General features: G+C 50.9%; 1 protein-coding gene and 1 long non-coding RNA gene across 3 annotated transcripts in view; one reads left to right on the plus strand and one right to left on the minus strand.

The window, feature by feature from the left end:
- Positions 1-15,591, minus strand: part of SH3PXD2A (SH3 and PX domains 2A) — a 213,135-nt gene that overhangs the window by 117,601 nt on the left and 79,943 nt on the right. The gene's annotated exons all lie outside the window — the stretch shown is intronic.
- Positions 7,458-12,107, plus strand: LOC311632208. The gene is made up of 3 exons (XR_014796732.1): positions 7,458-7,826; positions 8,654-8,776; positions 11,301-12,107. It is a non-coding gene; the product is annotated as an uncharacterized lncRNA (long non-coding RNA).

Below are 15,591 nucleotides of genomic sequence, written 5' to 3' on the forward strand. Positions count from 1 at the left end.
TCCTTTTCTTGGGGCTTTGGCACTGGTGTAGCGGGGGCAGGAGCGGGAGAGGGAGGGAAGATCTGGAAGGGATCCTAGGGCCTCGACTTCTCTGTGAGGAGTCCAAACCGCACGCTGAAAGCCAAACCGGTGACCGAGGGGGAGAGAGAAAGAGGAGGAGGAAAATCCCCATTAAGGAAGCCGAGACCACAGGGCATTAAAGGCCGCTTGTAAATATAATTCAGCCCGTTTATGGCCAGGCCAGGCTCCCGCCCGAGCCTTCAAAGCCGGGCAGATGCTGCCCCAGAAACATGATAAGCCTCGTAAGGAAGATGACACACGGGGCCTGAAACAGACCTCAGGAGTTAACTCCTTCCTGAGGATGGGGAAGAAAGCTGCCAGGCCCCACAGGGTCCTCACATGTAGGTGGAGGCCACACTGGGCTGGGCTGAGAAGGCGGGACTGGCAGAAGGAGCAGAGGCCTCGGCTGGAGTCCTGGGCTAGCATCCTGCTTGGGCCGCTGGGTGACCTTGCAGTAGGTCCCTCCTCCCCGCACCCCTCTGCATTCTCATCGGGACTGAAGGACCGGTCCTTCCCAGAGGCCCTAAGATTTATCTAGTGGTGCTGACGGCACCGAGAGGAGCAGAGGAGGCGTGAGACAAGTGGTAAAAGTAGCTAAGTGCTGACTCCATGCCAGGCACATTTCACTGTTTGCTCCTTAATTCTCACACTTTGAAGCAACTACTTTTAAACAATTATTTTATTTAGAAATAGATTTTTAGAGAGAGAGAGAGAGAGAGAGCAGAGCGAGCAAGGGAGAAGGGGGTTAGAGAGAGAGAGAGAGAGAGAGAGAGAGAGAGAGAGAGAGAGAGAGAGAGGAACATTGATGTGAGAGTGACACATGAATCGTGGCATCCCTCCTACCAAGGATCAAGCCTGAAACCCGGACATGTGTCCAGACCAAGAATCAAACCGGCAACCTTTTGGTCTACTGGATGATGCCCAACTAACTGAGTCACACAGGGCAGGGCTGAAGCAAATGCTTTTATTATCCCCACTTCGCCCCGGAGGAGATGGTGGCTCAGAGGCTGAAGGACTTGACCAAACGCACACAGCTACTAAGTGGCTGAGTTGGCATTTCAACCTGGGGTTTTGGAGCTCGGAGGAAAAAGAAGACATGAAATCAAAGAGTTCTTTGGGCTCCAATCTCACCTTGAGAGCCTTGGGGAGCACTTAGGATTTTATTGTGTGTGTGGTGGGAACATTATTAACATCTCCTCCATGTCAGGTGCTGTGCTGAGGTCTGGGGATCAGCATCGGAGGCTGGCTGAGAATTAAACAAGCAATAACTTCTGAGGGTGGGGTATGCCATGGTACATGGGGTGCTGGCAGCCCTCCTGAGGTCTCTGCCTATCACATACAAGTGAATGAATGATGACTGAGTGAATGGATGAGCATGAATGGGTGAGAGCAAAAGGTTGAATGGCTCAGCAAAGCAGGGAAGGAGAGGTGACCCGGTGTCTAGTGGACTTAGGTGAGAAAGAACTCTTGAAACAGCTAACCTCTCCCGAGTGACAAGTATGCTATGGGCTGTGCTATGGACTGAATGTTTGTGCCCCCTCAAAAGTCATCTGTTGAAATCCTCATGCCCGCCAAAACCGGTTTGGCTCAGTGGATAGAGCGTTGGCCTGCGGACTGAAAGGTCCCGGGTTCGATTCCGGTCAAGGGCATGTACCTTGGTAGTGGGCACATCTCCAGTAGGGGGTGTGCAAGAGGCAGCTGATCGATTATTCTCTCTCATCGATGTTTCTAACTCTCTATCCCTCTCTCTTTCTCTCTGTAAAAAATCAATAAAATATATTTTTTTAAAAGAAAGAAAGAAATCCTCATGCCCAATTCGGCGGTGCGGCTCTGGGGAGGTGATGAGGTCATGAGGGCGGGGCCTTCAAGAATGAGACCAGTTCTCTTATAAAAGAGGCACAGAGCTCCCGAGCACCTCCCTCAGGCGAGGACAGAGAGAGAAGTCTGAAGTCTGGAACCGGGAGAGGTCCTCACCTGACATGCTGGCACTATGAACTTGAACTTCCAGCCTCCAGAACTGTGAGAAATACATTTCTGTTGCCTATAAACTATTCCGTTTATGGTATTTTGTTACAGCATCCCAAACAGACCAAGACGGGGTGACAAGGCACAGGCAATGCCCGTGGGGAAGAAAGAGGGAGAATCAGTTTTCCCCGAATCTCTCCACCGTCTCAAGCCCTCTGACCTGCCGCAATCTGGGGACGGCAGGCCACCTGCTCACCTGCTCAGCCCCTGATGTTGCTGAGATGACACCCCCCACTATCACTAGCCTTCTGCCTGGCTCAGATTGCACCCGCCACCCAGTCCTGCTTCTCACCTGCGTTATTACCTGGCCTTGCTTGCTCGTTACCCGAACCAGCAGAGAGAACCACTGTGGCTGGGGGAGAGCTGAGGTGAGGCCCAGATGCTGAGGAAGTGGCCACATGCAGATTCTGGAGGGACATGGCCCCAGAGGGGAAGGCCCACAGCCCAGGGGGTCCTCACTCCATGCCCTGAGCTCTGTCTCTCACAAATCTCTCTCTAAAATCCATGCCCAGAACCCACCTCTCGTGTAGTCTAGCATAGCAGGCATCTGTGGGCTTTGCCTGTCAGTGTTTTTATGATAGGGCCCTAATTTTCTTTCAAGGAACAATCCCTCCTTCATTCTCTGTCTGATTTCAATGGGACACATCTCACCCAAAACTCTTGGGGTTACCAGCCAATCCAGTACGTGACTCTAGTAGGTTCCATGAGAACCAGCCTGAGATGTTTGCTGGGACAACCAGAAAGAGAAGTGCTCTTCCTACAGAGGCTCCTAACTCAGAAACTGTAAGCCCCAAGTTGCTAGGAAGCTGCTTTGCATATACTACATATCTCTGCTACCACTGGGGAAAGCCTGTCTGAGTATGAAGTCAACAGAAGAAAACAGAACTGAGAGCTAGAGAGACACAGGATTTGGTCGCCTAGACCCAGCCATGCCTGAAACCACTGCCCCTGAAGTTTTCAAGTAAGACGGCCAATAAATCTCCACCTTTTTTTCTTTTCCTTTTTTAAAATGTCACCATCTATCTTTGTACGTATTTAATTACTTTTTAATCCTCAACCGAGGATAGTTTTTCCATTGATTTTTAGAAAGAGTGGAAAGGAGGTGGAGAGACAGAAAGATCGATGTAAGAGAAACACATCAATTGGTTGCCTCCTGCATGCGCCTCGACCAGGGCCCAGGCTGGGGAGGAGCCTGCAACTGAGATAGGTGCCCTTGACCGGAATTGAACCAGGGACCCTTCAGTCAGCAGGCCGATGCTCTATCCATGAAGCCAAACCAGCTAGGGCTCCACCTTGTGGATTGAGATGGGTCTCATCTCTGTCACCAGAAGGCTTCTGACTCTGGCTCTGGCTCTGGCATTTGCTGCTGTGTGGTATGGGACAAGTCACAACCTGTCTGAACCTCAGCGTCCTCAAACAGCGACGCGGGCATAGTAACGCCTCACTCCAAGGGTTACTGTGAGGAGCCAATGAACTAGTGTCCAAAAGCATCCCACACAGAACCCAGCCCATAGTAACTGTGGAACAAATGGGATGATTTATGAGCTGGCAATTCCAGGTCAAGCAGCTGGGGCCCAACCTGGCCCGGCCCATCTCCTCGCTGACCATGTGGACTCCAAGCATTGCAGTGATTCCCAGGCACCCACTGTCCTCCTGGCTTTCCTACTCAGAGTCCAATACTAACTCCCTCCAGCCTCAGCAGCCTTTTGTAACTCACACCCCCTACCCCCACCACCCCAGCCGCTAAACTCACCACGTTTCCCACGTGGATCCATTCCTCCTTTGGGGGATGTTCCTCCTTCATCGGCCCAATTCGAAGAGCAGAAAACACAACACACCGGAGAGGCAGCCATTGCTCACTCCACCTGCCCACCTTGGGGCACTCTAGGATGACTCAGCCAGGTGAGTCTCCCAGCCGGCACCCTCCGCCCTCTCCCACACACTGCACTCAGGAAAACAGATAACAGACATCCACTGGGATTTCACCACGGATAAAAACCTTAGCCCTCGTGTAGCCACAGCAGCTTACACGAAGAATTAGCCCATATCTAGGAGGGGAAAATGGTCTCCTAAATTCTGGTTTGGAGGTTCCCAGACCTAGTACCAGTGCCAGGCTTAAGGGAACAATATCCTTCATCTCCCCCCCCCCACCACCACCACCCTCAGTGGGGCCTGGTAGGATTTATGGGTGTCTGCTAGAGAGGAAAGCAACTCGTCCGGCACATAAAAGGTTAATCCATCTTTACTGAACCAGGTGGAGTTGAAGGCTTTTTGAGCAGCTTTACAGAGCTGTGGGACCAAAACAATTTCTTTCTTTTCTTAAAAAAAAAAACAACTTTCTGGCCCTAGCTGGTCTGGCTCAGTGGATCGAGCATCGGCCTGAGGACTGAAAGATCCCAGCCGGGTTCAATTCTGGTCAAGGACATATACCAGGGTTGCAGGTTCGATCCCCAGTGGGGGGGTGTGCAGGAAGCAGCCGATCAATGATTCTCTCTCATCATTGATGTTTCTATCTCTCTCTCTCTCCCTTCCTCTCTGAAATCAATAAAAAAATATATATTAAAAAAATTTTCTGTATGGAGTATATTCATGTGGACAAGTGCTCATGCATGTCTGTAACTCAGTGAATCGTCGAAAACTGAAGCCACCTATGTAACTAGCGTCCAAACTGAGAAATGGAGCATCGCCTGCACCCAGAGGCCTCGCAGTTAAGGAACCGATGGCAGCGGAGTTTGATAGCACTTCGGTATTGGCATGCATGTCAGAACTTAGCCCAACTGGGGATATCCCTTGCAGAAGGCGCACCAACACAGTATTGACTTCAGTGCTATTTACGTTTATTCTCCCCAAGTTTATTTAAAAATACGTGCCTTATGATTTGACTCAAGTTATCGTAAATTTAAGTGCATGTGAGTTTGGAACGAGGTGCCTTTTCATTGTGAAATGCGAACACTCTTCTGACTTATTAACTGCTGTGTACAGGGGGAATGCTTGCCTCTGGGGTTGGCTTTGGGAAGAACAGTGTGAATAGACACAAACCCCCCTGAGTCTGCCTACTTGGTCCCCCTTGCTCTGGAGAGTGACCAGGGCTGGTCTTTAGCCTGACACAGACGGGAGGGATTTCATTCCTTGTAAGATCAACGTTGAATTTCAAGCTGCCAGACATCAACTTTGGATTACCGGGCCTTACAAACTGCCTATAAGGTAGCCAGCATCCAGGGGTTCCCAGCAGACACCAAATCAGAGTCGGATGTTGGCCACAATGGCACTGTTTACGCTGGCAGAGTCGGATGTTGGCTACAATGGCACTGTTTACGTTGACTCTGGGAGGCAGGCAGGGCACTGTAATTGACCTCTGGGATGGCCCTTAGCTCCAGGGAAGGGAGAGGCTTGGTGATCATTTAAAGCAGCCACGCTGTGGCCAAATACCACTTAGGTGCCACTGGAGGTTCTTAGATCTTATTGGGTGCCATTGTGGTCTCATTCAGAGCTGGGCTTGGACAGGGCCAAGGTGCTATCAAAGGTGCTTGGTAAACCCATGTCACATGTGCACTAACGGTGGGACAAGCGGCAAAGACTAAGGGCCTGGCCTTCATAGCCACTGGTGTGATTTCACGTTCAAGCTGCATTTTTTCTATTCTTGACCCAGTGAGAAGGTTAAAAAACCAAAATCAAAATCAAGGACCATTCAGCTGCTGGCAGTGGGAACAGAGAGTGAACTGCAGAGTGGATGCCCCAGGCCTTTAAAACCATGTCCTGGGGCCTGGCTGGCATGGCTCAATGGTTGAGCGTTGAGCTATGAACCAGGAAGTCATGGTTCGATTCCTGGTCAGGGCACATGCCCAGGTTCTGGGCTTGATCTCCAGTGTGGGGTATGCAGGAGGCAGCCGATCAATTATTCTCTCTCATCATTGATGTTTCTATCTCTTTATCCCTCTCCCTTCTTCTCTCTCGATAATCAATAAAAACATATTTTAAAAAAGAAATGGCACACGGGACTAGCACAGCATGTGGTGCTGGACATACAGAAGGGTTCGACTCATGGCTATTGCTGTCATAGGAAAGGCTGAGGCCTATAGCCCATGTGAACTGTATGATGACTTTCTATCTGTCTGACTCCAAATTCTTCCCCCACCCCGACTTTCAGTCCATTTTCCACCCAGCAGCCAGAATTTCTTTTTTCTTTAAAAAAAAAATTTTTTTTGTATTGATTTCAGAGAGGAAGGGGGAGAGGGAGAGAGACAGAAACATCAATAATGAGAGAGAATCATTGATTGGCTGCCTCCTGCAAACCTGAGACTGGGGATGGAGCCCACAAGCCAGGCATGTGCCCTGACCTGGAATTGAACCGTGACCTCCTGATTCACAGATCGACGTTCAACCACTGAGCCACACCAGTCGGGCCAGAATAATTTCTTTTTTTTTTCTTCTTTTTTTTTTTAAAAAAAATATATTTTATTGATTTTTTACAGAGAGGAAGGGAGAGAGATAGAGAGCCAGAAACGTCGATGAGAGAGAAACATCAACCAGCTGCCTCTTGCACACCCCCTACTGGGGATGTGCCCGCAACCAATGTACATGCCCCTGACCGGAATCGAACCTGGGACCTTTCAGTCCGCAGACCGACGCTCTATCCACTGAGCCAAACCGGTTTTGGCCAGAATAATTTCTTAAAACGAAACCTTTGCTGACACCTTTCCGTGACTTCACAGAGCCCCGAGAATGAAACCTAAACTCTTTGCATAGCCCGCGCGGCCTCGCAGGATCTGGCTCATGCCTCCCTATCTCCAACCTCCTCTCGTCGTGCCAGCCTTGCTGGGCTTCAGTTAGCGCCACGAGCACGGCCAGTGCTCTCCCACCTCGGGGCCTGCGTGCAGCTGCCCTCTCTCCCAGGACAGAGTTCCCGCCCGCTAACGCCTCCTGTCCTGCAGGTCACCAGCTCACAAGGAGGTCCTGGCACTCCACTCCAAGTCAGGGAGGCCTCTCCTTCCTCTCTCTTAGAGCCCACCATGATCTGTGATGATCCTGCCTCCGCATATGAGATCTTGTACCTTAGAGGGCGACTCACTTACTATTGTGTCCTCAGGGCCCAACACACGGACTGGCACCATGGCCCTGCATCAACATTTGCTGAATGGATAATAAGCATGAGCGTGTGTGTAGACACGTTCTCACTTTTGACTGTTTCCTTCATTTAAACACACACACACACACATACACACACACACACACACACACACACACAAACACACACACACCCCTTCACACACACTCCCGCCCCACGGCTCAGCCGGAGGCTGTGGCAGGGACGGGCTCGCCCTCCAGGACCCAGACAGAGCGGGGCCAGAGAGTGTGGTTAACTCAGAGCCGGCATCAGGGCCAGGCCATCCCCACTGGGTGTGGGCGTGGGTGTGGCGGGTGCGGCTGGCGTGGTGGGCAGCGGCTCGCACCCTCTCTGTGGGAGCCCGGGAATAAAGGGCCCTATTCAGCCAGGCAGCCCCAGTGCCTTCCCTGCCTGGGGAGGCTGCCCTCAGGAAAGGGGACTGTGGGATGCTGGGCAGAGCTTCCCGGCAGCCTCTCCCTGTGGCATGGCCCACAGCGGGGGGCAGGGGGTGGGGGTAAAGGTAGGAATGAGCCAGGCCACATACAGGGAAGTGGGAAAATGTCCCAGGAGGAGGGAAGAGGCTGAGCAAAGGTCCAGAGATGGAAGAGATGAGACACATCTGATAAGCTGCAGTAAGGTCATTGTGGCTGGGAGGGGGGAGGACATGAATGGAAAGAGAGAGGATGGAGTGAGTGTGTGTGTGTGTGTGTGTGTGTGTGTGTGTGTGTTTGGAGTGTGGGGGTGGGGGTGGGTGGAGTGGGAGGTTACAGATATGGGTGTAGGGGGTAACGGGGGTGGGTGTGGGCTATGAGTGGTGCTATTAGGGACTGAATGGGTAACAGGGTTTCGATCACATGAGCCACACAAAGTAGAGCCATTAAGGTTGTGTTCAGAAATACACACCTGGGTTCCTGAACCCACAAGGTTGGGGACCCCAATTTTCACCTGAAGCCCTTCTTCCTCACGGATCAGGAGATGGGCTTGGGGGGGAGGGGAGTGTCCAACTTTTAGGAGGTTCCTAACTATAACCTCCTGAATCAAAACCATGCAGGGAAGCCATTCCTGAATTCCTAGCCATAGAAACTGTGGGAGACAATGTTTATTGTTTTAAGCTGCTAAATTGGGGGGAGCGTGTTTTGTCACACTGCAATCATGTATCTGCTTAAGCGCTTGCTTTGCTTAAGAAGAACTATATCCCCGCTACCTAAAGGTGGGCCTGACAGGAAGAAGGGTAGGGGGTACTAGGCTACGCAGAGAGCCTGGCACTGTGGCTGCACATGGTTATCAGAAAAGGCACGTCTACCCACTAAGATTCCTCTGCCCACACATTTCTCCCAGGCAAACCAAATGCAGGGTGTGCAAGGCAGAGACGGTGAATGAGGACAACAAGGGTGTCTCTGCCATAACCCTGCCACAGTGTCACCCAGGCAGGAAAGAACAAGAAGCCCGCGTTCACTTCCACAGCATTTGGGGGCTCAGGAAGAACTCACACGATGTAACGGAATGACCTCTGTAGACAGCAAGACAGGCGGGCCCAGGACCCAGTCATTCACTCGGCACATTTGCTGAGCAGCTACCCTGTGCCAGGTCATAGTCTAGGCATGGGGGATGTACGGATTTCTTTATTTAATAAGCACGTCTATATTACTGCGGGTCAGGCACTGGCTGAAGCACTTCACGGATATTAGCTCAATCCTCACACCAGCTCAACGTAGTAGGCGCCGTTATTCTTCCCCATTTGACAAGGACTCTGAAGCACAGAGAGGTTCAGGAATGTTCCCAAGGCCAAACAGCTCATAGGGGGCAATAAATACACCATATAGGGGGGATTAGAACCCAGGCACCTGGCCCTACAGGCCACCTTGGGAGCCAAGATCAAATAAGGCATTATTCCTGCTCTTCTAAAATTCCAGTTTTTAAGACCCCCATGACCATAAAAGGAGAAACGGAAGCTTGGCTTTATCTTCCAGCTTTCCCCAACTCACACACTACTGGGACGAAAAGCCAGGTCTGATGCCAGGCAGCGTTACTCGACCGCATGCGTCCGTCCACAAAGAAGGTTTAGCAGAAGACAGGCACGTGGGTGGTGAACAAGGAGGGTGCTTCGAGAGCCCAGAAAGAGGGCGGGTTTCTGCAGCCCTCACCAGCAAGCCTGAAGTATCCCGCCCAGGAGGCACCAAAGCAACCGGCCCAGGGCTCACTGGCTGTCGGGGCCATCATGATTTGTGACCGCATGCTGCCCTGCCGGTATTCATGCCTCCAGCTTCGGGGGCAGTGTTATTTATAGACCACGTTTCTATTTATATTTTCATTTAATTCTTGCTAACCCTAGCTGCATTTCCCTCCCCACCCCCCCAAACAAAAAAACCTAGAGAGAGGAGGATAAGAACTCTTTTTTACCACGTAAGTCAGGGGGCAAAGGTGAAGGTCAACGTCTTGGCTGTGTGTGCAGTCTTTCAGCAGGAGCTCTTTGCAGGGAAGCATTCAAGACAAGGGAGCTTTCTACACGTTCCGAAGGAAACAGGGGGGCAGGGAGGGGAAGGGCACAAAGCTGGCCTTATACGAAGGCAGCCGCTTCCTGCCAGTACGGGAGGCCTGAAGGTTGGCCTCGGAGACCTCTGCTCCCCTCAAACGTTTCCCCTTTTGCATGATGTTTCATCATCAGACACGTATTCCTTTGGTCTGAATGTCTGTTCGGTCACAACATGTCCGGACCGTGAGGAAACCTAGGCAGTATCAAGGCCAATCCTTGTAGTTCATACATGGGGAAACTCAGATTCCGGCAGAGGCTGGGGCCTGTCCTGATGAGGGAGTCTGAATGAACACATGGAAGTCTGTTCCAATGCACAGGAGAGCAGCCCAAGGTGGGAGGAAGAGCTGTTGGACGTGGCAAAAGGAACTGGGGATCCCAGAGACGGCTCAGAATTTCTCCCTCACCAAGTTTCAGGAAGGAACAAGTAAAGCCAGGTGCTGTTTCCTAAGGCTCTATTGGGCACCCCACGTGAAAACTTCCTGATTTTAGGATCACATAGAAAAATAAAGGCAAAGTGGGACTTCTTTCTTCCTCATTTTCAGTGTCTTGTTGAACTGTGGTTGAGTGAACACTCTCTGTGATGACTGTCGGTATGTGGTTACTTTATAGGTCTGTGTTTACCCATTTCCTTCTGGGTACTATGCCTGCAATTCCGGCACCTGCCACGAGGTGGGTGATTAAAGTTAGGTATTAGGTTAAGTGAAAGGTACCAGAAAATGATGTAATCTAGACCTTTACTGTAGGAATTGGGCACTTACAAAAAAGGAGGGACAACACTGGTCAACCTTTAATTGATATTAAAAAAAAGAAAGCAAAATAAAACTTGAAGCAAAGTTTAAAGAAATGAAAAAAACACCTTGTTGTAGGTGGTATACCCACTATTTTATAGCACACTTGAACTATTAATCTACAGGCAGTACATCCTTGGTCAATCTCACTCTGGAGCAAGCACTTCTAGGTGCTTGCTCCAGAGTGAGATTGTGGCCTAGAAAATAGTGGCCTAGAACGTGGGCATAGAAATGTTAGGACTGGGGTTTGAATCCCAGCTCTGTGTCTTACTAGCTAGGTGGCCCTGCACAAATCATGTACCCCTGCTAGCCTGTGAGTCTTCCTCTATAAAGCGAGGTGGCTGTCATTAATTGATAAAAATGTAAGCACATGAAACCCTTTGTGCATTATCTGGCAAACATATGTACTTAATAAATAGTAGCTATAATGCTTAGGCAGAAATCTTCTCTCATTTACAACTATTAAAAGTTCCAAGCCTTGCCCAGTTGGGTGTAGCTCAGCAGTTGATAGTCAACCCAGGAACCAGGAGATCACTGGTTTAATTCCCGGTCAGGGCATATGCCCAGGTTGCAGGCTCGATCCCCAATGTGGGGCATGCAGGAGGCAGACAATCAATGATTCTCTCTCCTCTTTTAAATATATATATATATATATATTTAAAAGTTCCAAGCCTTACATATAGTTCCTCAGAAAGCTGTTTGAAACTTCTCCCTAAAACCAATTCAACAAAAAGTTATTCTAGGTCACTCGGCTCATATGCTAACAGCTATTCCACCTTTTCTCTTTCAGGAGCAAATTTTACTTGAACCATCTTCACCAATTACCACGATTAAAGTCGTAAATTCACCTTTCAGATCAGAAACCAGAAGCCAATGTGAAAACCTTGCCCATGAGAGAAGGCACCAAATTACCAGTCACCACTCTCAACTCTCCTCCTCTGGCTCCCTCACTTTGAAGCTTAGGCCTATCATTGCTTTCTACAGAAGAGCAAAAGATACTCCTTTAAAATCTGTTTATTTCTCTGTCTTAATCTCTTGCCGGTGGTTCCTTAAAGGAGACACAAGCCTTCCCCCCTCCTAACAGTACAATTACTGGACATGTGCCATGCTGTCTTTAAAACACAGAGGGCTCGTAGGCCAGTCCCTCCCATCTCCAATCAGAGAGGCTTCTGAAATTAAAAGCCTCAGCAATCACCTTGGCCCCCAAATGCACTTCAGCTTGGAAGGGAGGGGAGAAAGAATTTCTGACTTACAGCTGATGAGGGGTTGTGGCTGGGGCCCCAAGCAGCTCCTGGTTAGGCTGGCGATGGGAGACAGAGGACTGTGCTGAGACTTACACCCCCTCCCACAGGGAGCCAGGAGCAAGCAGGCAACTCAGGGATATGAGGCCAACAGACCAGCTCTCACCAAGCTACTTGCATGAAGCCTCAACTCCCCGTGCACCTCTGCTGAGGTCAGAAATCAATTCACCAACAGATTTCGTGGTTTATAGTATGTGGGTGGACTGAGCAGTGCTTCTCAAACTTTCCTGTGCATATAAACCACCTGTGTAGATCGTTAAGCTGCACACTGTGACTGTGTGGGTCTGAGGGGGAGTCAAGACCAGAGATACTGCATTGTATATGTATTGATTTCAGGGGTGGGGGGATAGAAACATCAATGATGAGAAAAAATCATTAATTGGCTGCCTTCTGCACCCCCTACACTGGGGATCGAGTCTACAACCTGGGCATGTGCTGCCCTGACCGGGAATTGAACCATGACCTCCTGGCTCATAGGTCAGTGCTCAGCTACTGAGCCACACCAATCAGGTGCTGCAAGCTCTCAAAGGATGCTCATGCCAATGATCTGCAACTACATTTTGAGCAGCAAGCCTTGAAATGAGACCTCACGGGGGGAAAGGATCCCAGAGAGACAGCTCACCATTTTGTGATGAGCCCGATAGTAACGAGGATAAAGTGAAGATAGGGAATGTGTGAAAGAGAGTTGCTTTAATCAAACTGCTAAAGTAGTTAACATTATGAAGGCTGAGGTATAAGCAAAGATCCTATTCTTTTTTTAAAAATATATATATTTTTATTGATTTCATAGATGAAGGGAGAGGAAGAGACAGAAACATCAATGATGAGAGAGAATCATTGATCGGCTGCCTCCTACACACCCCTACTGGAGATGGAGCCCACAACCCAGGCACATGCCTTTGACTAGAATCGAACCTGGGACCTTTCAGTCCACAGGCCAATGCTCTATCCACTGAGCCAAACCGGCTAGGGAAAGACACCCATTCTTGTTCTCACCAGCTTGGAATCTTAAATTCTTTAAACTCTCCAGTCCTGTGTCAATGTCTGGTTGTACAGTTGGACACACACCAGACCTCCAGATAACCCCCTATTACCTCCCTGCAGGACTCCCGTGTTCAGACCATCGGAGTCCATTGTCCAGACCACCGGACGTAACCGGTCCTCCTGACACCAACCCTCTACCACCTGGCATCCATCATCCAGACCCCTGACATCTGACTGATCTCTGTCCTGGGCCAATCCTAGGGCTAAGAATGCAGGGCTGATTAGCCTCAAGAATGCACGTTTTCAGCAAGAACTCATAACCTTTCTTTCTTCTTCAGGACACTTCGGGGATTTTGCCTAGGTGTGTTCCCAGTTTGCAAACTCTAAGACCCTTGAATAAACCTTTATCGTTGATTTCAAAGCCTCCAGACTTCTTGAGTTCATTCAACACTAACAACCACCTAATCCTCACCCCATGCTGAGTGCTTACTGTGTGCTTCATAGATAACATTTCATTTGGTGCTCTCAACAGCACCGGCGAGAATGATGAAGGAGATGCAGAGATGCTGAGTAAGGCTGGCCCACAGCTCTGGAGCGGCTGAGCCAGGATGTGACTCAGGGTTGTCTGGTTCTAGGACCTCTGGTGCTGAAGTGCAATGCTTACTAATGGCCTCGAGCCCAGAAAAGACAGTTTCAAGTCAGACCGCTAGCACCAAGTAGAAAGACCCGATGTGGACCCAGCTCTGTGTGAGCCCAAAGCCAGGTTCAGGTCTGTCAGAACCACCTCCCCACTCCAGGGCTGGCAGAGCTGAGGAGACACAGCTTCCTTTGACAATGCAACTTTGGAAATTCTCCCTGTGATCTGCCCCAATTTGTCCTCACTAAGGTGAAATCCAGCTGGCCCCTTGTGCTGTCCTGGGGGAACCAGAAGGAAGCCCTTTCTCCTCACATCCTGCCCCTGAAGGGCAGAGAGGGCTGGTGCCGCCAGCCAACCCCCACCCATCCCCTGGCTTCCTCCCCTGCCTTCTGAAGGGGCATTCAGGTGAACAGACTCCATGTTCAGGCGATGCCAGTCCCTCAGGCCCACTGTGGTCTGGAGCCCCAGCAGCCTGGCATCGGGGGCCTCCTCAGTGGACATCAGTCCTTGGGACTGTGGAGGTGAGGCCGGGGGGAGGGAGGGGGCGGTGTTTGCAGGGCTCAGAGCGATGGCACCACTAGGAATGAATGGTGCATCAGTTCACATGGGCCTGGGGCATCTCCAAGGGTCAGCTCCATGCTGCCAGGAAAGAGCTCTGGCTTGGGCTTTGTCCTGAGGCCTAGGTCCAACTGGGGTGAGCTTAGCAATGGAGGGGTCAGGCCAGAGATACTGCAGAGACCTTCCAGCAGTACCCCTCGGCTCCTAAGGAGGGGGGGCTGAGCTCCCTCTCAATGGACCCAAGTGTTCTCTCTCCTCCACCACCACCCTCTGCTGCCCCTGCTGCCCCAACAGAAACCTGGACCCAGAAACCAGAATGACCAGTGCCTGGAGGCTCCTGGAGAGGGAGGCTGATGGCAGGGACTCCTCACCACAAAGCATCTTTCATACGAGCCAAAGGCTTTAGCTATCTCAGGGAGGAGGGCGGAAGTTATTTTCTTTCAGCAGTGATGTCCAAGATGGGGAGGAGTGCTGGGAAATGCTCGCTCTGCCACTTGGGCCGGGGCTACCCCCAGCAGAGCCTGGGCACCCTCATCCCCTCCCTCATCCCAGCACCCACCCATCAGCAAGGCCTCCTGGCCGTTCCTCTAAAATACCTCTCAATACCTACTTCTCTCCACCCCCTTGCCCAGCCTCGACCATGCCACCCGCATCTCTTGCCGGACCTCCTCCACCTCTAGCTGGTCTTCCTGCTCCCCACTCACCCTCCCCCCTCTCCCCGCACCTTGTCCTTCCAGTGTGTCTGACATGTGTGGGCCGAGGGGTTCTTTCAAAACAAAAACCCGGCCCTGGCTGGTTTGGCTCAGTGGATAGAGTGTCAGCATGCAGACTGAAGGGTCCCAGGTTCAATTTTGGTCAAGGGCACATGCCCAGGTTGCAGGCTTGATTCCCAGTGGGGTGCATGCTAATGTTTCTCTCTCTCTCTCTCTCTCTCTCTCTCTCTCTCTCTCTCTCTCTCCCTCCCTCCCTCCCTCTCTCCCTCCCTCTCTCTCCCTTCCTCTCTGAAATTAATAAAAATATATTTAAAACAAACAAAAAAAATCTGAAATCCGGTCATGTGGCCCCTCAGCTTGTAACCTTTCAGAGACCTCAAAGCACACAGGACAAAGCCTCGTCCCTCAGAGTGGTCGGTGTCTAGGGCACAGCCTGGCCCTGTGCGGCAGCCACGCTGAAAGCTCACTCAGCCTCCACACCAGGCTTGTGGTGGTGCAGAGGTCCAGCACCTTCTTCCTTTCTCTGCCCCCGCCCCACCCAGCTGCCCTCTGCTCTCCCCTCCGTCATGCCTGGGCTCAGGTACCTGACCTGTCAGTCCTCTGCACATGAGCATGAATTTACTGACAACACCATTCCTAGGGCACAGCAATGTCCTCTCTACACATGGAGTGAGAGGATGGTTGGGTATCATGTACATAAAGAATTTCTTGCCGAAACCGGTTTGGCTCACTGAATAGAGCGTCGGCTTGGGGACTGAAAGGTCCCAGGTTGGATTCCGGTCAAGGGCATGTACCTTGGTTGCGGGCATATCCCCAGTAGGGGGTGTGCAAGAGGCATCTGATCGATGACTCTCTCTCATCGATGTTTCTAACTCTCTCTCTCTCCCT

This window comes from Pipistrellus hanaki, assembly GCF_964339955.1.
Source record: "Pipistrellus hanaki genome assembly, chromosome: 14".
Taxonomy (NCBI): domain Eukaryota; kingdom Metazoa; phylum Chordata; class Mammalia; order Chiroptera; family Vespertilionidae; genus Pipistrellus; species Pipistrellus hanaki.